Source organism: Pseudopipra pipra, chromosome 11, assembly GCF_036250125.1.
Source record: "Pseudopipra pipra isolate bDixPip1 chromosome 11, bDixPip1.hap1, whole genome shotgun sequence".
Taxonomy (NCBI): domain Eukaryota; kingdom Metazoa; phylum Chordata; class Aves; order Passeriformes; family Pipridae; genus Pseudopipra; species Pseudopipra pipra.
Genome location: NC_087559.1, coordinates 21,628,135 through 21,653,305, shown reverse-complemented (window position 1 = coordinate 21,653,305; position 25,171 = coordinate 21,628,135). Strand labels below are relative to the sequence as shown.

General features: G+C 41.2%; 1 protein-coding gene across 8 annotated transcripts in view; it reads left to right on the top strand.

Moving 5' to 3' along the window:
* The window catches only part of ATP2B2 (ATPase plasma membrane Ca2+ transporting 2), a 408,955-nt gene that overhangs the window by 76,972 nt on the left and 306,812 nt on the right, over window positions 1-25,171 (top strand). The gene's annotated exons all lie outside the window — the stretch shown is intronic.

Below are 25,171 nucleotides of genomic sequence, written 5' to 3'. Positions count from 1 at the left end.
AGGAGTTCCAAGTTATTTTAGCACGTGAAGTAATATTTTTACCAGGTGAAGAGTTTCATTTACATGAAAATATTGTCGTAGTCTTGTTTCTTCCAGGTTTCTACAGGCAGAAAGAAGTGCAGACATGTCACAAGGCAGGTACCAAATACTTGTGCTTGACTGTAGAGCTCAGCTAGTGAAGCCTTGAGTGCAATTATTGCTGAACAGAAATTGTGAAGCAGCTGAAGAATATGTAGAGGCTTGATCTGCTTTTTCCAAACTATGTACTGTTATCAGTCCTTCATTATTACGTGTTCCAGAGGTTATAGTTCTGTTTGTGACTGTTTCTTTCAGTGTTTTCCTAGATTTATTTTCAATTTTATTTTGGCAAATTAGAATTTATCAGTTTCTTCAAAGCGATCTTAGAAATGCTTCAATATTAGACCTAGTCATGCATTTTGAAAAAAGGAGAGTCTGATGAACAAAAAAAATCCTTGTGAATGTCCTGAAAATACTTCACTAAAGCTTGTTTGGAAATACATTTCCTGGTGAATCAGCCTTTTTGTTGCTTTTGTTTGGGTTCATGTTTTTTTTGTTGCTGTTGTTTAAAAGCCTTGCTGACTTCAGTTAAGTCAGCTTGAGAACAGTTTTAAAAGCAATTCCACATCAGTTTTCATTTCCACCTTAAAAACTGAAGTGTTACCATCTGTACTGCGACGTAACGTAGAGGTTTTAACCCAGGAAAAAATAGCAGAGATGATAAATCTGAAGAGCTCTCATAAAAGAAGTAGTTTCTCTAGGACCTCTCAGAAATTCTTTTACCTCTGTGGTGTAGAGCATCTCTATACTTAGCAGCCAGGTCTGCAATTTCACAGATATGTGTCTTATGAGAAAAGCAGTAATTATTATAATAATAAGTGGAAACATTAAGGGCTTTTTCCTTTGAAGTATATGATGCTTTCTATATGATCTGATGCCCTGCATCAGTGGAACAGTTGTACTCGGTTAGAAAAATGGCTTTTTGTTGAGCTAGCTCTTTCAAATTTAATAATACCTCAAGGTGTACCTGACCTGTGCCAGCCTCAACCCTTCTGCCCTGTTATTTTACTTATGTCTCAAGGAACTTTGAGATAAATCGAGAGTGTTGAATACTATTAGCTTTTTAAAGTAGTGTATTAAAGCTTTTGTTTTTCTTCAGAACTCCTTGACTTTTCTGCTTTACTATTTGCAGGCTGTATTGACTTAAAACCAAAACAAACAAACACAACCCAAAAAACCAAGCCCACTGCTTTTTTTAATGGCCAAATAACCTCCAGCAGAAGTTCAGACAGGAGTTGGTTCTTGCTGAGGAGGGTGGATGCAGCTCTGTTCTTCTGAAGGAGTCTTTGGTCAGCCTCTCATGGATGAAAGCAAAAAACCCCAGTGTTGTTTCCACGGTGCTTTTGTGCTGGCCCAGAGCACTTTGGCATCACTGGACATTTATAGCCACGTGCAGAAATTGAAGACAACCCCTGGGTTCCATGTGGGGGTTGTCATCATGGCAAAATCCAAACTGAAAACTCCTTGGAGAGCCCAGCTGCTGGGTGTCCTTGCACAGCTGAGGTGGTTGTTGCTCTGTGCTGACAGCAGTTTGGTAGCTGATTTTTTGGCTACTGGGAGGTTTGGCTTACATTGCTGTGCTTTATTCTACCTTTGAAGTCATTCATCTCATCTGTTACCCAGCTCTAGAGGGGCCTCTTGGAATCAGCACTACCCAAAGTAAATCATTTAGTTCAGGTAAATCTTCAACTCCATGGCTTGGAGAAGACAGAGAACACCAGTTTTATTTTATGAGGGTGCTGTGCTGTAGCAATCCATGTCAAAGATGAGGCCAGTGTTTTTCCCTGGCACTGGAAAAATACAAAACCTGAGAGATTTCGAGTTCTTTTTCCCCTACTCCTTTGCTGGGACTGTCCTGCTCTGAAGATTTCTTTGCCAGAGCCATTTATTCCTGGCATTCTTTCTCCCAGACATTACCACGATGGTCCATGTGAACGACCAGGGTCACCCATCTTATGAACCCCCCTGGAAAGCCCAACTGACACATCAGCAAATCTGAACCAAAGAGTGAAAGCCACAAAAATACCTTTGACATTGTCTCTTCGCTGTTATATAAATGCACTGTTTCCTCAAAAGACTTCCATTTTTATTTAGCCTGGAACTAAGTTTAATACTTTCCCTCCAGTAGCAGGGAGTTGGTTGTTCTGTGCTAGTAATCCCATTTTCCTTGCAGTTGTGTAATGTGGCAGCCAAGGTATTCTTGTGACATTTATAATGGACCAGAATTCAGATGTGCTTTAGGGCACTGTTTGGTTTTTTTTTTTTTTTTTTTTTCCCCTGAGTAAAGTTTTTTCTTCCTTGCATTTGCCATGATTTTTGGAAGAGAGGCAACATCAGTGTTTGAGAAACAGCACTGTCATTTTTTCAGTGGGAGGCACTGTTTGAAAAACATGAAACAGGTTCCTGCAATGAGTTCTCTTCTTATCCACGGATGAGAGGCTGTTCTACAGATCGTGCCTGTTGATGTAGAAGATCTTGTAAGGCCTTTGTGATGTTCAGAACAGCACATCTTCATGCAACAAGGGAGGTATTTCTTTCTGCTGTCAATTTATTTTGGCTGGAGTGTAGCTGATCTCACTTCCCTGGGCCTTAGAGCTGTGTGACAGTTGCTGCAGTGAGCTGGATGTTGCTCCTGGGTAGGAAGCTTCTGTCAAACTTGGAAGAGAAAAGGTTCTGGCAGTGACAGGCCCCTACAGTTCAGGAATGATGGTGCTGGAGTAACAGAAGGACGACTTTCCAAAACTTCATTTTGGCCTTTATCACCAGAAGAGTGTGAAGGAAAGAATTTTCTTTCCACCCACCAAGTGTAGCACGGAGTTTGTCAGTGCAGCGAGGAGATGTTCGTGCAATCCTACTGAACCAGAGTTGTTGTCATGTCAAGAAATGCCAATAATGTGACACTTGTGGGATGGCCTCATAAAGCCAGCACAGGGTGGTAATAATGAAGTCATCCCAAGCAGACATTTCTCTATATATGCTTGCATTTTTATGTTATAATTAACCCTTTCCTTAAAATTAGAGATATAAAAGTAGGCATCCCATTGGTAAGTCAAAAAATAAACTTTTAAACTTTTTTTTTTTTGTGTGTTGCTGTTAAAATATTTTGTTGGCAGTATGGTGGGCCTATCAATTCATGGGTTCTAGAAAGCAGGGTTTCTAATTAGAGTCACTAAAAGTGGTTTGGTTTTAATTTTAAAATTCTTTTGAGGCCATAAATGGGCCTAAGGAAAAAACGTGTTATTTCCTCGATGGTGTTCTCTCATCATACATTTTGTTCTGCCCAGGTCTGGTTAGAGACTGGATAATACCAGTCATTGGATAATAAAACCTATTTCAGTGCCTTTAGCTAATTTTTCAACAGTATAGATATTTATGATTTGAATTTCCTATTTCTCTCTTTTTTGAGTGTGCAACTTTTCAATCCTTTCCCTTCCCTCTTCTACCACTCTCGTTCTTCTCCTTTCTTCTCTCCTTTCTTATTGGTGGGATTTTGCCAGAGCACCATCAGAGCTCCAGAGGATTCAGCTTGGTGGGGTTGAATTACAGGTCAAATTTATGAATCAGATACTTAAAACCCAGGAATGATGTGCTCCAGGATAATGCCTGGATTACACCTATATCTGTCTGCATCACAGCTACTCATACAAGTATTGGTCAATAATGCACAGATTTCAGCTCCTTTTATCTCAGGTTTTTGATGCCAAACTGGCAAAGAAAGATATTGTTCTTTCTCTTTTCCCCTTCCTTTCTATTTTCACTTCATTGAAAATTTTGACCGAAATGAAGATGTTGCCAACAGGCTGTACCTGAAACATGTCTCTATTATTAGACAATAATTCTAATGAAGTTATAGCTTTGGGTCATTTCCATACATTGGATATATTTAAAAGTGTGTACTTATTTAATTTGCATAATTAATACTTATATGAAATTCTCATTTTTTTGAGCTCAAGTCTGTTGAATGTTAATGGAGCTGCGTTTGCAGTGTGCTAAGGGAGGTTAGAACTGGGGCTTGCTTTGATATGTTGTGGAGCAAAATCCTCCAGCAAAAGCCTTTGACTTCCATGTGTGTCAGTGTTGAAACCCTACTGGAGAAATGAACTTTGTCCAAGCCAGAAAAAGCTGCATTTCTAGAGCTTGTACTGTGGGTGAGGTCAAACCAGGACCTGGGTGCTGCATATTGTTAAGTATTCTAGAGAAAAGTTTAATTGATACTGTGTTAAAATCTGACCTGCTAAAACCCTTCAAAAAATGATGCTGGTTTAAAACATTTCCTGAATTATCTGAAGGCTTTGAAAAGTATTTAAATTTCCCTTGTCTGTTGTAAGACCCGAGGGGGGAAGCTGACTGTTGGCTTTTAAATTGTCACTGTATAATACATTCCTAATGAAGCAGGTGTAGAAGGTGATTTTGGTGATTAAAACAAAAAAAGTAATTTTTTTTTCTTTATTAGATTCATCCAAAAGTGTCTCCCACCAAGCACATTTTTGGTATAACCTCTCAAGTAATTAATGTGTCCTCAGTTGGTGAATAAGGAACACAGCCAACCAGCTACAATGCCAGCAGAATTTTAAAATGATGTTAAATGGCATGAGACCAAAATATTTACTCTCTTTCCTCTGAAATATTTTATGAAGTAAGTAATAAACAGTGTAAGTACTGAATGTATGTCACTGGTGGGCAAAGCAGTTTTACTTTGCCTACAAAATGTTGCTTCGTGATCTGCTAATGTCCTTCAGAGATCTCTTTGGTAAAAAACTCCTTAGTGGGACATGAAAGAAAGTGGACTAAAGTAGAAGAAACAACTATGCTTTTTATTTGTAAAATATGGGTATATTGTATTTATTTGTAAAATACTGGATTATACCCTCCATCAGGGGTAAACATCACTGCAAGAGTGCTCTGCACTGTCTTTCATACGTCAGCCTTGCTTCAATAAGGACATCATTTATCTTCCAGAGTGGCACTAAACAAAGCTGAGGGAGCTGAAATAGGAGGGGCTGAAGGCAACAGTGAGACCTTGCTCATTTTATGTGATAAATTAGCCTCAGGAGAGTTCCCTCAGGTGTGGAAGATATTACAAATCTTTATAAAAAGAAGTGCCTCCTAAGATCTGAAGAGGGACTCCAGATCCATGTGTTTTCCTGGTGGATGCTGTTTCTTGGTGCATCCTGATTCATGCCCATGGGGAGCCTGTGCCCCTAAACCTTTGAATCCAGCCTCCAGCTCTTTCTTTTCATAGCTATAGTGGTTTTTCCCTTGGCTGGATAGAAACTTTGAGGGTTAGAAGGAAAAAGGTTAACTTGCTATGGAGATATTACAGGCACATGCCCTATTTGTAGGTCCCATTATGAGAGTAAGGCTGAACTGTGATGAATTAGGTAATTCCCTCTCACATGAGAAGAAGAATGAATTCTTAATAGCTGGGAATTGGAAGGCAACCTGATTTAACAGGCAGAGGGAAAACTGTCTCCCAGAAAGGCCCTGTCAGATTCTCTGGCTTGTCAAACTCTTTTGTGGAGGTGGGAAGCAGGTGAGAGTCTGATTGAGCAGCTTTTCATGAACTTAACCATATCTGAGGAAGGCAAATCATGGCATTCCACCTTCCCTGGGACTCTGATTCTCTGACCTCAACTGACTTTGAAAGAGAAATCACTACTGATCCACCAGAATCCTTCTTAGAAATTATTTTATATCCTTCTAATAAGGAACTTCTCACAAGCAGGTTATTTTGCATTGACTTTTAAAGCATTGCAGAAAACACAGACCTGCACATCTCACCTGCTCACTTGGCAGTGGAGGAGACTGCTGAAGGTGCTGCATTTGCACGTGCTGGATGCAGGGAGAAATACTTTAATGCTGAGTTTCTCCTCAGCAAATTGGTCTGCAAGGAGAAGTTACCACCTTTGTAAATGTTGGTGTTTGTTGTTATTGGAATAGGCCCTGGGGGGTAATACAGGTGTGGCAGACATACAGGAGGGGACAGGACAGAAAAAGCTTTTAAAAGCTGATTGGGAGCCTTGTTTTTGTCCTGGAGTGACAAACAAGCCTGTTCTTTGTGCATTTCTTAGAGAGAAATGAGTCTTGGGAGAGTGGCAAGTAAGAGCCAGGAAAAATCTTCTGCAGTTCTCTTTCTGCCCTATGAGTCTCTGTTCCAGCCCTTCAGAACTTCATGTTTATTTTTATCCCTCTCTGGGACTCCCCATGCAAAGCCTTGCAAAGTTAATCCGGTGTCTTCTGCCTGCTGGGGCCTTGCTCTTGTGTTTCTGCTTCTGAAAGCCCTGGAGCCTCTGCAGGAAATGCATCTTCTTTGTCTTGGGCATGGTTTGTACAGTTTTAGGTGCTGGCACGGTATAATTAAAATTGAAGAAAGCAGGGAAGGCATTTAGAAACACTAATTACTGGTGTGTCAGTAACAGAATTAGTGGGAAGTGAGTATGAAAAGATAAATCGTCCTTCTGTGAACAGCTTTGGTAGATGTCTCTGCCTATGGGCTTAAAATGTTATGTTTGAGCTGCAGGACCACAGATGTACCTGTAGCTGCCACTAATGATAAAAATTCTCTTAATCTCAGTGAGGGAATTAGCTGACTTTTCCTTTGCATATTAAATACTCATTAATTAATTGATCACACGTTGATATGCTCGTGCTTATCATCCACGTCCAGCGTGGGTGGTTTCATCATAAGAGTTGTGGGCCATGGAGGCATCTGGGAAGGTCTGCTCTGGGCTACCAGCAAAAGAGCCCTCTAGCTCTGCTGAATATGGATGAGTCTCACTTGATTTTTAGCCTCAAGCCTGCAGGGCTGTTTGAATGTTCTGGCAGAACTTGGTTTTCCAGGATCAAAGAAACAGGAGCCAAAGCTTAGCTCTGCCCTGGATGTTGGTCCTGCAGGGTTGCAAAGGAAAACAAATAATACTCAGTTTGCTTTCGGGGTCTTTGAATCTGCCTGTCATTTCAAAACAAGTTTGTAGTCAAGTAGTGCAGGAGAATAAGTGAAGAGAGGGGTTTTTGCCTTTTTTTTTTCTTGGTTGGTTGTTAGGTTTTTTTAATGGAAGATATTGTGCATTGTCTACCGAGTTTTCTTTCTTTCTTTTTTTTTTTTTTGTTTCAGTGTTTCAGGTGAGCTGGTTTGATCTCTGTCAGGTGTGTATGATAATTATCTGAAGGTAGTTACTGTGCCCTCATCATTCAGCTTTGGCAATCGACTTTCACAACTTAAAAATTACTATTTAGATTTCAGAAAAGCTTTGAGATTACAGCTCCTTCATGGAAGGCTGTTAGTCCCACACAAGTGCAGGTCAGACTTAGAGAGCTCACTCATTTATTGCAGCACAAAGACTTGAGAAAGATCTCAAATGGCTACACTGCTGCTTTATCTCCTTCCTGCCTGTGACCTGGGTCTCTTTTCCAATGTTCTTCTCCTTGGTGCAGGTAGACTGGTGTGTCTTGCAGGAGCTCAGTGCTTCAACAGCATTAGGGACTAATCTTTATAGAGCTTTTTTAAACCTAAATAGACATTTAAAGACATAAAATGCTCTCCAAACACCATGTACTTTGATTTTTGAAGACTGTACAGGCCCTGAGTGCCACAACTCTCCCACAACATAGCGAGTCAGGCACGTGTACTTTGGGAGAAGCTCAACAAACAGGTTAGAGAAACAAGTGTCACCGTGTGCAAACACATTCCAGCCCAAATTCTGACTGTGTGAAATGGAACTGAGCACTGGAAAGGTTTGAAACCCTGAGAAATATCTGACCAGCATAATAAAATCTTGGGGACAGCAGATCTTTTTGCCTGTTGGAACCAGAGCTAAAGGGAACTTTGTCTGCACTGAGTGATCCAAGGGGAAATACTGGGTTCTGACCCTGCAATGAGTTTTGTGTGGGCTCATTACCATTTAGACAGATGGGATACATTAGGCTTCCCATTTCTTGTTTCATTGTAGTAATAAATGGTAGCTTTTTAATTAGTTTATGTTCATGAAACACTATAATTTTTATTACGCTTCAGTGAGATTTTCAAGCTGTCACTGAAATGAAAACCACAAAAAAAAGGCAAGTTATTGTAAAACTGAAAGAAGATTTTTGCAGTATTCAGTTTGGATTATCTAAGATAATGTTTAATTTTGCCATTTCTCTTTCCCTGCTCGGCAGCTTTTATCGGGATCTTGTGCTACTCCTCTGTCCGTGGGCTGTGTGCAAACCACACAGGCTTTGTGTGTGTCCCTCTGTGTGTGAGGGCAGGGATGCATGTAAATGTTAATATCCTTAAAGGAATTCTACCTTGAGACTTCAGGTGGTCTCTTTTTTTTCTTTGCCTTCTCCATCACTACCTAATCCGTTTCTTTTGTGCGGTTCTTGCATCCAGCGGCAAGATCAGTAAATGTGCTGATTGTCTGCCAGCTGCTGTCAGTGGCAGTGAGATGGGAGATCTGATTGCTCCATTGTGGGGCCGAGCACTCGTGAGCAGCAGCTCCCCGAGGGGGGTTCGAGGCACACCGGAGAGCTTGCATCTCATCTGGGCCTCCCCCCTGGCACATCACCTCTCCTTTGTTCTGTGGCTTTGATTGAAACCCCTCTGCTGTGCGGTGAAGGTGCTGCAGGAACAATAACCGGAGCGAATCAGTTCATAAAGCTGGAGGGCATTGATCTGCGTCCTATGGAATTAGAAATTACTGGCTTGGAGAACAGTTTGCTGCTCTGACAATCACCTGCTTTGTCTTCACACGCAGTTGTTCAAGTTTTAATGCCTTAACACTGTAAATGCCGGTTGTTCTCTGTAACTCCCTGAGGGAGGGTGTAGCCAGGTGGGCGTTGGGCTCTTCTCCAGGTAAGAACAAGAGTGACAGAACAAGAGCAAATGGCCTCAAGTTGCACCAGGGGCAGTTTATACTGGGTGGGCGTTGGGCTCTTCTCCAGGTAAGAACAAGAGTGACAGAACAAGAGCAAATGGCCTCAAGTTGCACCAGGGGCAGTTTATACTGGATATTAGGAAAAGTTTCTTCACTGAAAGGGCAGTGTTGCCGTGGGATTTAAGTGCTGAAAAAATCTCCAGAGCAGTTAATTAGGGGTGAGATAAGAAAGGGTTTATTTTACCAAGGCTAAGATGTTACAAGACGCGCCCTGGCCGTGCCTGAGATGTTACATTTTTATAATATCATCCATCCAATCCCAGATGTGTCCACCCTGTGGCCTTTACTCTGGTCCACCCCCGGGGTCCACCCCCCAAGAATTGAGTCGGGGGGCTTTTTGGGACCACCTATTCATCCATCTTCATCTTCATCAGAGCACAAAGGGTACATAGTTACCTAATTTTTGACCGTATTCTGTGGTTTAGGCCCTGATATGCTGTTCTGCCAACAATCTAGGCCTTGCCTTGACAAAAGACTAAACATTTCTGCTATATTCAGGGGTAGGATTGATATAGGGAGCATAGAATGGGGTAAGAGGGTTAAGGAATGTGTAAACAAGGGTGCTAGAGGGAAAGGGACAAGGGACAAAGGGGGGGGGGGTTGCTGCTTTCAGAGTTTACTTCCACTACTTATAAAACTTACAAGTCTTACAAATATTAGAAAAATAAAAAAAACATAGGGGCTTAAGGCATCAGCAGTCAGACATTGGAATAGAGTGTCCAGGGAATCACCATCCCTGGGAGTGTTCAAAACACATGTGGATGTGGTACCTGGAGACGTGGGTTAGTGGGGAACGTGGCAGTGCTGGGTTAATGACTGGACTCGATCTTAAAGGTCTTTTCCAACTTAAACAATTCCCTGATTTTTGTTAGTTTCTTATCCCAAGCCTACACATCTAAAAAAGTCAGACTATTCATTTTTATACTCTGAGGGGAGCAGTTCCTGTCACAAATAGCAGGTGTGGAGGAAGATGGTTCTCACAGTGCTGTGCTGCTGTTTAACTGAGACCTCTCATGTCCTGTCCCAGCTCGTGTTACACTGGGGGTAAAACCCTGGTTTGTTGGCTTTTTCAATCTTTTGTTTACACTGAGTCAAAAATGCAACACATTATAGTGAGACAAAGCTTCTTCAGATGCTACAGAAAAGCTCTCTGAGAAGGAAACATTATTACATTGCACAAATTAGATATGTGGACTGTAATGGAGCATTTATCATTAAAAAAAAAGAAAAAAGGAGGAATTTTTTTTTACTTCTAAGGGAAAATACTTCATACAGAGTATTCCTTTGCAATGGGATCCTGGTTATGGGATATTACAATAAAATATATATTTTCCATTTGGCAGGAGTGGGTTTGGGTCACTTGGAAGCTTTTTATTTTGTTAGTTTATGGGGCATAAAGGCAAGTAAAAAAAAAAAAGATAAAGACCAAGGCTACTGTAAAGCTTGTTACTGATTTGAGGTGGTCATTCTGAAACAGTTGTAAATGGACTTGCCTGAAAAATCAAAACAGCCACCTTCTCCCTGGCTCATCCAAAAATTGGCCATTTTGTGCTGAGTGAAGCAGGCAGCTCCATCTCAAGTAGTGAGAGAAAGAAGTGGGAGTGGAGTGGGGTAACAGCAAATGTCCATTATTTGGCTGAATATATAAGTACATAAAATAGAAGTAGAGAAATTGTACTTAAAATTAATGCATTCTTGATTTGAAATGTGGAATATTCTGTTATATATGATTCTGGTGGGAAATTTTATATGTATATATTTATTTTTTGGCATGTGGAAACAGGACTATTAAAGAAATATGTCTTTATGTCAGAATACCTGGGTCCTTGTTAACTATTTGACTCCATAAACTCATGCTGGAGACTCATCTAGAGACAAGGGCCATCTGTCCTCAGTAGGGAATAATCAAACTGCCATACAGGAATGTTTTGGGTATGATGGTTGAATGGCCCATGATCAGCTTGGTCCCCTGGGGATGGAAAACATATTATGGCTTTTGATATGCTGGAAATAAATCCAGCCTTTTTCGTAACTATGTATTTGGTTGTGCCACTATAAATGTATCAAATAGTAAATATAATGTGCTATTCACATGAGAAACATTCGGGGGAATGTGTTTCTTGGAGTCCTTGGCGCTTAACACAATTTAGGAGGTACTGTTTGGAGGTAAGCTGTTGCTGTTGAGAGAAAATGTCATTATAAAAGCCTGCTAAGATTGAAAATATTACCAAATTTGCTGCTTTTTGCCTTGGCAATTTGTATTTATGGTTTTCTCTTCAAAACTTGAGCAGTTCTGTGCTTTTCTGCTTGCGGTAGTTTTTTGTTTGTTTGTTTGTTTGCTTGTTTGAAGGTCGGGTTTTATTTGTTTGTTCATTTTGTTTCGTTTATTTTTGTTACACCTCAGAACTAAACACAGGAGGCTTTGGGGTGATCTAATTGAGGCCTTCCAGTACCTGAAGGGAACTGAGAGGAAAGATGGAGAGGAGCTATTTACAAGGTCCTGGGGTGACAGGACAAGAGGGAATGGCTTCAAACTGAGAGAGAGGAGGTTTAGATTGGATATTAGGAAGAAATTCTTCCCTGAGAGGGTGGGGAGGTCCTGGCACAGGTTGCCCAGAGAAACTGTGGCTGCCCCATCCCTTCAAGTGTCCAAGGCCAGGTTGGATGGGGCTTGGAGCAACCTGGGCTTAGTGGAAGGTGTCCCTGCCCATGGCAGGGGAGCTGGAACAACATAATCTTCAAGGCCCCTTCCACCCCAAACAATTCTGAAGCTGTTTATTTGAACTTATTCTCTCCTTTCTGTGTGAAGATGCTTTTTATTTTTGAAGACCAACTCTTGCCTCAGCTCAGCTGTTGAAGTTGAGTCTATCTTGTTTCTAAAAAGAAAATTGGATGGTAATGGGAGACAAATTATAAAATTAAAAACCAAACCAGGCAAAATCAGTTCCTGTGGTGCCTTCAGCTCAGCTGCTGAAGGACTTGGGCAAAGCTCCTGGCCCACGACGTATCTATTGAACCTTCATATTCCCCCACCCCCCCCAAACCCTTATTTTGGCTGAGAGCAGCCCATGGTTGTTGAAGTTTGTGCCTGTTTGGCCTGGCTGTGGAAGCAAAATTCACCAGCTGCTCTTGGGCAGCTTTTATTTTGTGAAACTGCTCGTAGCCAAGGATCACGAATAGAGATGTTTCCCAGTCACCAGACATAAATTGGAGTGGAGTTAGAGAAAAGGAAATGACTTCTGGTGGAAGTAAAGAAAGGTTTTGCATTGCTTTTTAGTTGTAGCTTGTTAGTGGTGTTAGAGCTGCTTGGAAAAGCAGCTATCCAGGGTCTTTTTTGTGACCCTATTAGAAGACGGAGAAATTGTTTTTCTGGTACCATAGGAGGTGTCTGAGGAGTCTTCTTCAGTGCAAGCACTAAATTAAGCCAGACTGCAAAACAAAACAAAACATTGCCTATGTGTGCACATTATCTGTATCAGAAGTACCATGAGTAGAGCTTTTTTCATGGCTCATTAACTGAAGGAATGGTGACAGCAATGGGGAAAGGCCTTGAATTGTTGTCTGGAGGGATCCATATAGGGAAACCTGGGATAATAATGGTGCCATTACTTATAAATAATAGGTAATTCCTAGTCATACCAACATAAGCAGTGTTTGTAGGGGTTCTAGTCTGACTTTTAGGGACAATTTTTGGTTCCAGTCTATTTTACTTGCTGCAAGCTCAATTTCTACCTTTGCAAACAGTCACTGAAAAATGGCTCTAATGTTTTGCCAGCTTTTATTTGATGTCTCATTTCTCCATGTTGTTAAGACTAATAATCCTGATTTATATTTCTTCATTAGTTTGGCATGTGGGTGCTCATTGTGTAAAGTTAAATATTTGGGATCAACTGGAATTTGCAGTAATCTTGAAGTTATGTGGTAAACTGATGTGGTAAACTTCCCTGAGCATCCTGTGCATACCTTTGGAAGATTCTCATGCACTTGGCCACAGTTGTGCATGTTGTAGGCACTGAGGATGTTGATGGTCTCAAATGAGTGTCAAAAGTCTCACAAAAATTTAACACGGCCCTTACCATTAATTACATCCCATCTCACAACTTAATATATCTGCATTTGTTCTCTGAACGACACATTTTACAAAAAGAAGTTATACATGGCCTCTGAAACACTTTATGAGTAGTATTTCTGGGTGTATTTGCATTTAATGTTTAATCCCTGGTACAACTGAAATCCTATTACATTTGGTTGATGGCAGTGGTTTTATTCCCTTGGATCCCTCTTCCATTTTCTCTTGTTAACATGCATACTTTATCAGAACAGGGAGACAAATATATTACAGAGTTATAACATTTAAAACAGTCTAGTTTTATGTCTGTATTTCCTCAAGTACTCGTTCACGTGCTTAGAAATTATCTCGAACAATAGTTTATGTTACTGTGTACTCTAAACTAGTGTTGTTTCCCCTGCACAGAAACAGAGTCAGTTAGACCAAAAATCTCTACAATAAGGGATTTTTTTTGTTTTTAAACCTAGAAATTTTACAGAGGTAAAAAAAAAAAATCAGAAAAAATTTAAGATGAAATGGTGATGGACAAGTATCTTGAGATAAGGTCATTATTGGGAAACTAAGCCAGCATGGTAATCCTTTATGCTACTGCCCTGAGGAATAAACTTGGTTGTGCCCCTCTTTGTCTTTCCTTTGGCAATATAACAAAAAACCCCCATAAAACCTGCCCCCAGTGAGGGGAAGCAGCACAGTTGGCCCAGTTTGGGCCTCTCGGAACACGTGTGGAAAACACCTCCTGGGAGCAGAACGTGTTTGGAGGGCAGAGAGAGGAGCTGGAAGGGTTTGGAAGGCGCTGCTCTGCCCCTGGATGCTGTGGATGGGGGGCTGGCAGCAGCACTGGGGCTGCAAAGGGCTTTCTGTGGGAGCTGGGGAGTCTCCAAGGTGCCGTAGGAAGAGGGGAGACGTCACGTCGAGGCCTGGCCGGGAGAAGCTGCTTTATCAAGGCAGAGTTTTTCTGGATCTGTGTGTGGGTGGCTTCCTGCTGGAGCCTGAAGAGCCGTCAGCGGTGCCTTTTTGTGACAATAGTGTGGGGGGAAGCTGTGCAGGGGAAGTCTTGAGAGCTAAGAAATGTTTTAAGATGCTTTTCCTTCATGCTGTGCTCAAAGACCACTGTTGTGCCTTTAACAGAAGAGAGATTACAACCACTTTGGTTTTAGAAGAAGTATTTGGTGGTGTGCTCCAGTGACCTTACAGAGAGTAGTTTGAGGCATCTTAAAATCCTGGAAACAAAACAATATTCCTCCCAATAGCTCTTGTAAGCATTCTTTCAGGAGTCCATCCACAGATGGAAAAAGGAAGAGTTTAGGGATGGAGTTACCTGTCAATCACAAGGAATTTTTTCACTGGCTTCTCATTAGATTTGAATTGATAAAATGCCCTGTTGTCTGCTTTCGAATTCAAAGATTTCATCTTGAACTACTTCTATGTGTGCCATGACAATGATTTCTATGTGTTAGTTAATCAAAGGAAGTTTAACTGATTGCTGCTTCGAGTCACAGGCATTAATAAAGAGGCAAAGCATATTATGCCTGTAAAAAAGGACACTAGACCAGTTTACAGAGGAAGCTATGTCAGACATAATGGTTTAGTATGAAGATATACAAAATTTTTGCAAATTGTCGTTATGGTCCTGCCATTATTCACATACCTTGTTTAATATTGTTGTTGCTATTGAGAAAACAGCTGCTCTAAAGCTGCAGGATCAGAGGAAGTATTCAGATATAGCTCATCTTCTGCAAATTTTTTCATATCTTTCTACAATGGCAAATATCACCTTTCAGGATTATAATCCTATTCCTTGTAAGAATTGTTATTTTAAATTAGGCTAGAATAATTCTGCCTGTACTACCTTGGAACTCCATCAGGCAGTTTTCAGTCCACTCTGACTAAAATTTTTTGTTGATGACATCAAGAGAGAAAAAAGAAGGGAAAGAAAGAAAGAAAGAAAGAAGAAAAGGAAAGATGGTGACATCTAAGTAGAATTCTTGTGGTTGGGGCTAGGGATGATTCATTAGGCCCATTTCCTTATATCTGCACTGGTTTTCTGACCTGTATCAAGAAAACTCGGGAACTCTTTCTTTAGAAAGGGAGAAAACAACAGTCAATAAGAAATGCTAAGGAAGGTGTTTAAATTCTAATAAATCCAGGAACTCTGAGGTGGTTGTTGAAGCCAGACAGTTTGACAGCCCCATAGGCTTTTCCTGTAATATTTGTTTACTTCCCTGGTAATTCTGCGTCTGCTTATGAACTCCAGGACAGAATCCACGTTCGTAATTGCCTGAGTGCAGCAATGAGGGTTCCCTTCAAAGAGGGGAGGTTCTTTTTTTCTCCTTGAACTAGAGGGTCAGAATCAGCCAGCACACAATTGAGAGCTGTTTTGGAGCTGCCTGTGTGTCTGACAGTCCCTGTATTTATACCATGGGATAGAAGGATAACACTCCTTGGGCCAGCAGAATCCATTATCTGCAGGTTGCTGTGGTGGAATTGGGATATAACTGTGTGCTTCATTTCATTTCTGGAAGAGTTCTCACACATCAGCAGTCTTGAGTGTCCAATGTTTCTTCATGTCTATAGACAGCAATTTATTTGGTGCAAATCCTGTTTCTTTTTACTTTTTTTTTTTTGAAATCTCTGTAAGAGTGGGACTACAAGTGGTAAGATATCTTGCAATAGTTCAAATTGTAGCATGTGTAATAACAATTTTTAATGAATAGTAATTGTGTGTGGTTACTACAAGTGATTGGAGAAAGCAGTTATCTCAGCTGCACTGAGCTCGGTTTGAGAAAATGTTGGAAAGTATCTTTGCATAAATCTTCTTTCCTGGAAATGTTGTCACCATACTTTTCTACTGCTTTGGAAGACTTTAACAGAGAAAATAATTTAATAAAATAAATTAATAAAATAAATTTTGCTGGTAAAACTTTGTCAGAAAAGCAGTTTAACCAGGGAGGTGTAAATCCTGCCTTAAATCCTAATCCTCTCTCAAATCCTGAATGTTAGGATGCACCTAAGGAGTGCTCAAATGACTTCCTAGGGACTCTTTTAATCACTTCTTCAGTGATCCTAAACTTATGGTCCAGAGAGGCATCTCGGTGTGATGAATCAACCCATTATGAAAATCCTCCTTTCTGTCTGGAATGCAAGTGGGATGGTCAGTACAGGTGACTGACTGAGCCACCTCTGGATCCAGCAGTAATTCAGTTCAGTTGTTGGGTACAAATGACTTTCCAACAGGCCTGTCTGGGCTTTTTCTGGGACTTGAGCTCAGCCCTTCCCATGGCACAGTGCTGTGCCCCCAAGCCATGCACATGAGCAAAATAAAGGGCAGGTGTGTTAAAGCACTTTGTGAAATACTGGGGGTGCTTCTCGTTCTCTGAACTCCCAGTGGGATGCTCCTGGTTGGGATCTGCCTGCCTGGCAAATCTCATCCTTTGTGTTTTATAGCTCTTTCCTGGGAGAAGATGTTTAGCTAAGCTGCAGGTTAGCCCTTGGCAGGCCTGGCCTATGGGTATGACCTTTGTAGCACAGGATGCACGCTCTGCCAGCCACCCAAACAAGAGGAGAACAGAATGGCAGCACTTGTGCTTCCTAGGCTTGACCTGAAGTGTGTGAGTGGCTTTCTCTAGTGGTTGAGAGAACTTCATTCTCTTGAATGAAGTTATTTTCCTGTGTGCGTCAGCTCAGAATATTCCCAGTGGTATTCAGGTGATGAAGAAGCAGAAGGAAGCACAAAAAAAGACAATTCCTGTTCTTTAATACTTGAAAAATAATAACATGACCCAAACTCCCTGATGGTGTGGCCCTTGCAGGCAAAATCAGGGATGGCCTTGTGAAATTCTGCTATAACAGCAAGTAGAGCAAGGCCTTAAACCTATTTCTTTGCATTACTAAAAAGGTTAACATTCTTACCAGGAACTTTGGGTTTAAGATTGATTCATCTCTCTTGCATGAGGACTTGCAGCACTGTGAGTTTTGGAGATATGGCCAAGTTCAGCATTTAAGCACACGCTGAACTGTTGGGTTAAACTTAGTGCAGTCCTTTACGCTGGAAGAAGATTGCAGGAATTTTCCTTCCCGTGTCCATGGAGCAGCCTGGCAGCATTCCTCTGTTGCAGTGTATTTACAATAAATGTAGCTACCAAATTCTCAATGCATATTTTCTGCCTTGGGAGGGGACAAGAGAGTGATGTATTGCTAAGCAAATCTTTGAAGCCTCTGAAGAAATTTACTTTAATCAGCATCATTTGGGGAGGGGACCTTCTTTCCCCCCTCGTATTAATTTTTTCCTAAATGTGGATTTTAATGAAAAACCTTGAAAAATACTTTTGCCTTTTTTTTTTTCTTTTCCCTTCAGTTGGTCATTTATATTCTGCACAGACCAGAATAGCACTGTGGGGGGAGCACTTAAATAGGGAGAAGATATTTGTCATCTGTCACAGTCTGAAATTAAACTTTTGATATCGAGTTTTTGCCTTAGAAATAACTTCAAAAAAATGTACATGCAGAGAAAAGCACATGGTGGGGGAAGCTGTTGAACTAGTTATTGCATAACACCATTTTAAATCCTCTGTCACTGAACAGAGTCTTTAAAAATATTTCTTCATGAATAAAAATAAAAATTACATTCATACAGTACAAATTTTTACGACTCTTTGACCACTTACATGGATTTTTTTTTTTTCTTTTAACGAAATCACAGAGAGGAGGCTGAGACTCCCAGAACTGCTGCAGAGATTTCTAATGAGAAATTGATATCCAGTTTTAATTAAATGCCTTGGAAATTTTTGTAGTACATTTGCATATATCAAGAAATTAGAAAGGAGGGAATAAGTCCATGTTCATTAGACAGTTGAGGAAGTACAACTCAAAAGTACCAATGTGACAGACCAATGTACAGACAGGAAGGGGAATATCTGCTTTTTCCTAATGCCTGCAAGGGGGCAGAGTAATTTGGACTTTGGTATGGCACTGTCCAAAGATTTTGGAGGATTGTAAATGAGATGAAACAAAGGAGCAGCTTGTCCACAGGGCTGGGATAATGGAACTGTTCCTTGCTGATGAGTTTAAGACCACTGAGGGAGAATGATGGGCTACTCTTCCCCATGACCAGTTTTATTTAATGCTGTTGGGTGGCTCTGCTTGTTAATCCTGTCATTTCTTGAGACAGGTGAGAAACCTGCATTTTTTGCTAAGTCAAGTTGTTTGCTCAGTGCTTTTGCCTGTCCCCCACTGCCAGGCTGTGCTGTGGTGCTGTTTGCTCACACAGGGCACAGCAAACCCATTTCCTTGTGCTCTGCAGGGATGTGTCTTTTGTCTGGCTGTCTTATTTGTAGCCCATGCTCAGGTCGTTCCTTCCCCCGAGAACGTTACAAATTCTATTTTCTCCTTTTGGCACACAGTTGGACTGGATGATCCTTGTGGGTCCCTTCCAACTGAGCATATTCTGTGGTTCTGTGGCAGCTTGGAGCAGGTTTGCTGCAGCCTGAGGAGACATGTGGGGTGGCTGTGCCCACGCTGGCACAGCGGCAGAGGTGCCGGCGGAGCTGGTGCCATGTGGGTGCTCCATCTGATCCCCTTTCTGTGTGCAGGTGGCCGTGCCAGGGCTGGATCCTGGGCTGTTTGCTGGCTGAGTGCCACCTTGGCACCCAGGCAGCACCCAGGAAGCCTCACATGCCTAAGAGATAGGGGATTGCTAGATGGGAATGCCGGAAAAACAGCATTTTGTTCGTCCCTGACTTGTGCTTTCAGAAAAAAGAAAAGATGGTTTTCTTTCCTAATAACCCCCCTCATCTTTCAAATACAATTTACATTTTTTTTTCAGATTTTATAAGAGTTGAATCTGATTTTTTTTTGAAGCAGTTTTTATAGGGTGTTTATTGTACAGCCTTAAACTGTCTAGAAGTATTATTGGATCACTGAACTGATCTCTGGGAGAAAACATTTGTGTATCTACGTTGAATGCAGCTGTAAAGCTCTGTAATATCATATAATTTTTATTATTTTGGGATTCTTCTAGACCAGATAATCTTCTAGAGTCAGCAAGCCAAATTATTAAAGGAATTAGTAATAACTGCAGTTTATGAAGTGCTGGCAAATAGAAACAGTGAAGGAGTTTGTGAATAAGCTGGGTCATAATTGTTTCATTTTCTTTGATTTTGTTTGAGTTCTGCTACAAATCCAGCCCCATTTGTTAGAAGTAAAATGGAATATTTAGAAAATATATGTCTAATATGACCGAGGTAAAGATATTACTGTGCCTTTTGAGCTAGTAAACGTTTTTATAACCAAAACAATCTCAGAAGAACAGAAGTCTGATCTCCTGGGATATGAACAACGCTCAGGCAAATGAAGGTCGGACATCACCTTGAGTCTTTTGAGATGTATGGCTTTGATTCCAGCAGTTAAAATCTTAAATCCCTGTTTCATTATTTATTTTAAGACTGAATACCTCTGGGGAACAGAGATGTTTACTCCTTGAAAGACCCCTGCATGGTTTTTTTTCCCCACTGTTTTAAATCTACAATAGATGGCCTTAGAATAAAATGCATAATACAGAACAATGCCTTAAACTACTAACCATACCCAATTTAGTATAAGCCAACATACAAATCACACTGCACTGAAAGGAATTTTAGCATCAAATTCATCATGATCCATTGTATGATTTGGGTAAAGTTGTTAATTCATGTTTGTTAACTTAACATAGAAAATAGTCTTTGGATGGAATACTTGCATACATAAATGCACTGAGGATTGAAGTTAGAATTAGTTTCTTATGTGTTGAATGCCTTTTTTTATCATTCTAACTCTGTGCCTTGAAAATAAAGACAAGGTAAAGAAATACAGAAAAAGGGAAAAAAAACCCAAAAAACCCCCAAGCCAAAACCCAACCCCAAGCATTTTTCCCTTCCATCCAGCAGAATAACACTTGCATTGACAAAGCATCCCCAAGGAAGTCTGCAGCACATTGTGATGTCTCAGTCAAGGCTCTTCTGTCCCACTGAGCACAGTCACTGCCAGATGTGGCTGTGGCATTGCACAGGAACACTTCTGCCCTCAGCTCTGCTGTCTTCTCCTTCCCAACAGCTCAGGTCACTGATGCAGTGAGAGGATCAGTCATCTCAGGTCTCCAAGCAGAACAAATGAGATTATTTTAACTAATGCATCTCTAACTTCCATGGCCAAGTACAGCAGTCTTGTCTGCTTGGTGCCTACAACCCTGTTCTGGCTTCAGGAGCCACTCAAGGTGCCAGGAATGTCACTTTTATTTTTATGTCAGTATTTCACAGAATCACAGAATCTGCTGGGTTGGAGGGAACCCACAAATGTTGAGCCCAACCTTTAGTCCTGTGCAGGACCATCCCCAAGAGTCACACCATGTGCCTGAGAGTGTCATCCAAATGCTCCTTGAGCTCTGTCAGCCTTGGGGCTGTGAATGTTTCTCTAGGGAGCCTCTTCAGTGCCCAACCACCCTCTGGGGGACAAACCTTTTTCTGATATCCAACCTAAACCTCCTCTGACACTCCAGGCCATTCCCTCGGGTCCTATGACCAGAGATAAGAGATCAGTGCCTGTCCCTGCTCTTCCCCTCACGAGGAAGTTGTAACTGCAATGAGGTCTCCCCTCAGACTTGTCTTCTCCGGGCTGGTAAAGGAAGCACAAGCTCTGCATGTTTCAAAATTAGAGTGCTGCCAGTGTTTGCAGCTTGCATTTCTAGCGAGGTCTTGTCTGAGATGCAGAAGAAGCTCTTTAGAGGAACGTCTTTGACTCATTTAACAGAACAAGGAAACCCAGCTCTTGTTGCTTTTGCAGTTTGTCACCCGCTGAGAGATGACAGTGGGTGTGCCACAGCCACCTGTGCCCCAGGTTTTGCTGCCTGTTTGACATCCTGAGCTCTCCTGGTGCTGTCAGTTTTGTTTTCTAATGCTGGAATTACAAATACTGAAATCCCGGGGATTTCTAAGAGGAATGAGCTGAATTTTGCAATGTAAACTAACCTTGGAATAGTGCTGCACTCGTGGAAGGTGGCAGCAGTTGAAGGTCTGTGTGGTAGAGATCTGCATCACTGCAGGGGGGTGATAAGGGGAAGACAAACCCCTCACAATAAACATTTAATTAAAAAAGCAGTAATTTCTCCTCCTTCCGTGGTGTAATGTGTTTTCCAAACATCAGTGTAATTTCTCCTCTTGCCCTCCCTGATTCTCAAATGTTGTGATTTCATTTCTCCACCAGCTTCAGTTGCAGATGGTAGTTCATTATGGGCTTTTTGCTAGTGCCCTGACCTCATACTGTATATATTTTCTGCTAAAATTTCCACTCCAGACAAATGGCATGTGATGCTCTCTGGTCTAGAGTTTCATTCATCTTCAAACATCAGGAAACTCTGTCCTAGCATACAAGAGCTGAGTAGAGTTTTGAGCTCTCTTCCACTGCACAAGGTGGATGCACAGGTCAACAGGACTCATTTCCTCCCAGACACATCCTAACACAGCTTTTCTTTATCCCTGCTTCACCCAAAGCTCTGTCACCCTTTATATAAACAACAGTGTTATGCTTGATTCAAAATCTACATCCATGATGACTTCAGTAAATTCAATTTATTTTATCTTAAGAGATGTTGCTGTATAGAAGCAGCATTCAAGAACATTTAGAGAGGAAGCAGAAAGAACTCCAGTGGTGCTGCAGTGGACCTGCTACTGGAAATTGTTGTAAATTGAAAAATACAATGCAACTTCATTGTGTAGCTTGGTCAGATCTAATTTTGTCTTTGTTTGGTGTCGTGCCAAAAATCGATGTTATCTTTATAATTTTGTTAAATTTTAGTTCTTATGGTGACCATTCTCCATATACCTGTGTTGATGGAAAAACATAATTTTCAGCCTGATCCTCATGGATTTGTGCATCAAGATAAGAACACCTCAGTCTAGCCTTTGCAAATTCCATTTAAGCCATTTTTTGTGAGCTACACAGAATCACAGAACGATTTGGGCTGGAAGGGACCTTGAAGATCATCTAATTCCAACCCCTGCCATGGGCAGGGACACCTTTGTCCAGTGGCTGAAAAGGAGTAAACAAAATGAAGGAAATAATGGAAAATCTTAACAATCTGATTACAAGGGTGCACATACTGAGTAGTGGAAAATACCGCAAGTGGAAAAGCTCTTTTTAGGTGCTGGAATAATTGTATATTGCTCGAAGTACACGCCTAGAACAGTTTAAACAGTTCTTAAAGAGTGTTGCCAGATTTTATCACTGCAGTCATGCATAGAGATCAGTGATCCCCGTGCAGCGCTGCAAAATGTGTGAATGAGGTGCTCTTACTAAAAATAAACCTATTGAGTGCTGTTCCTAATTGCCACAGAATACTGGGTAAATGATAATGGTTTTAACAGTGCAGCACTGACTCAGAAAATTCGACTGCAACGTCACACGTGAGTTTTTAAGAGGTGATAAAACAGTTGCACGCCGCCTTTGTTTGCTGGAGCATTCAGGGGTTAAAAGGTAAAGCAAACAAACAAGAACCCATCAAACAAAAAACAACTCCATGGTGTAGCAGGATGAAAAAAACGACTCGAGGTGAGGTGAGGGACAGTGACTGCACAAGCTTGGACAGCTCAGGGTCTTATAAGAAGGCACCATGCAATGTTTTACAGATTTCACTTGTCTGAGTGGCTGCAACCAGTCTTTAATCACCCTCAGACTGATCTTGGAGCTGTTGTAGTTCTGTTCTTGTATAATTTGTAAGAAGTAGTGACGGGTTGTGGTTGTGTGGAAACACCTGGTGGGGTTACAGCTCTTGGAGTAGACTTTAACTGCTCTGACTGGTGTGTTAAAGCCCTTTAAGCAGCCCAAAATGTAAAGAGAAGTATCTGTGAATTTGTTTTGAAAGAAAACAAAAGTTCTCAGAACTTTTGGCAACAGTTGAACATCCCTGAGGTGACTGACAGAGGGCCAAAAGAACTTTCCCCCCCCACCACCACTTTTAGAAGACTCCTTTTAATACTTCGAGTTTCTCTCATGCCCTTGCACCCCAAACAGAATCCATTTGCTTTCTTGTGAGAAACTGGTTGTTGATGAAGAGTCTGCCATTGCCACCTCTGCAGCAATCCCAGATTTTTAGGATATAGAATAAATGGCAACTCATAGCAGTTTCTCTATAGTTCCATCTTCAGTTTGACTTGGGAAAGTGAAAGCTTTTCCTCGGCAAAAACAGTCTGAAAAATCAATAAACTTTTCTTTTTGCTTTTTCTTTTCTCTAGCAAATTCTTTGATTATCAATTTCTTTATGGTTATTCATATTTTCAACCAACTGCAGCAAATGTCTGATTTGCAGGCACAGTGAATTTCTGCTCCAGCAAGGGTTTAAGCTGTTTAGGGAAATGAATGAACCACAAAGGTTTTTATTTAATGATAAATTTTGTATGAATGTAATTTTTTTCATGAGTGACTGGCTTTCCTAGATCAAACTCCTTCACAGGGAGTTTTTACAGCAATATGCAGTACCTCTGACAATTAAAATTTTCTAAAAGTCTGGGAATGCCAGTTCAAAGAATAAATAAATACTGGTCTGGTGGAGCCTTCAGTAATCCCTGATCAAAGCAACAATGAATTTTAAAACTAGCTCTGATTACTGCTGGCCTATGGTTTTATCCTTCCCAGTCTGAAAGTGTCGAGTCTTTACAGAGTCAGAGAAACACACTGAGAATACTGATTAGACATTCACTTGAATTTTTCACCCCAGTATTCGGGCACCTTTATTTTGTCCGGAATTTGTACTCAAAACCAGTCTTGTAGAAGTGGGAGAACTTTACTGCTGAGGCAAATGGAGGCAGGAGGTTTAATGACATCCTTGTCCTGCTGGGCAGAAAGACACTTTTTGCAATCTAAGCCTCCCACAGCAGGTGTTGGAACTGGGATGAGGACAGGACACAGCCAAGTGTTCCCATCACTGCCCTGGGAGTCGCCTTCTCACTCATTGAATTTACTTTTCATCGTTTTCATCTCTGCTGGTAAAGTTGTTTTGACCTGCTGTACTTTGAAGCTCTTGTGTTTGGGTATTTTCCGCTAATGTTTCTCCTGATTTGCAGTTTGAGTCTCGGAGTTCCCTGCAAATAATCAGGAATGGTATCCAGTGCCTGGATTGCATTGCCAGTTTATGGAGAAGGTGGACTTCCTTTGGTTTAGCTCCAGTTCTCTGTGTGCAATTCAAAATGATAGAACTCTAGCTTTAGGACGTTTTCAGGGATTTCCACAATGGGAAATCTCTGGGATGAATGTGCTAAACTGATGTTGGTAGCCCAGGTGGTGGAACAACATGTTTGTCTTGGAACTACTCTAAGTATTTCTGTGAGCACAGGATGAAAAAACGACATTTTTGTTCCGTGACACTTCTGTCAAGTGGGTTGGGCTTCCCCCCTCTCAGATTTCAATTTAATTCTTGATGTGTCACCTCCCTAACTTAGCTTTGCCTCTCAAAGGAGTGGCATTGTCCTTTTGTCCTTTTAATTCCTGGCCTGAGCAGTTGCATGGTGTTCACAGTAGAACTCGGTGACTCACAGAATCGCTTTTTGGCTGTTAATGACATAATGTACATTCCCTTTGGGATTCACTCTGCTGCATTCCAAAGTGCCTTTAGAAGTTGGGAGAGGAACTGCTGTTGAATATCTCTGTCCTGAAGCTCTTAGAGGGCTGTCACTGTGTGTTCCTGCAGAAATCTCCCAGCTTAGGGAGTCCATTCCCTGGGCCCTGGGAGCTGCTGGTTAACAACCCCGATTGCTTGGCAAGTTCCATCTTGACAAATACACACCACACACTCTTAAGTCTCTGCCTACTTAAAATCATCTCCAGAAGGCTTTTAAATAGATTCTCTGTTGTAAATTTAGTCCTGTCATCAGGTTTTTGAAGCAGAGAGGTACCTGTGTGTTTGTCTTGATGTAATTCTTGGAAGAGATGTTTGTTTTCGTCTCCAAGAGTAGCAGAGTAAAAGTTTCATGTGCCCTGATTCATGCATATATTTATTTAGTAAACATATCCCTTTCAAAATATTTGATTCTAGGGAATATTGAGTTTATTAGTTCTGTTTAAGACTTACAGACCTGAGTGCAACCAC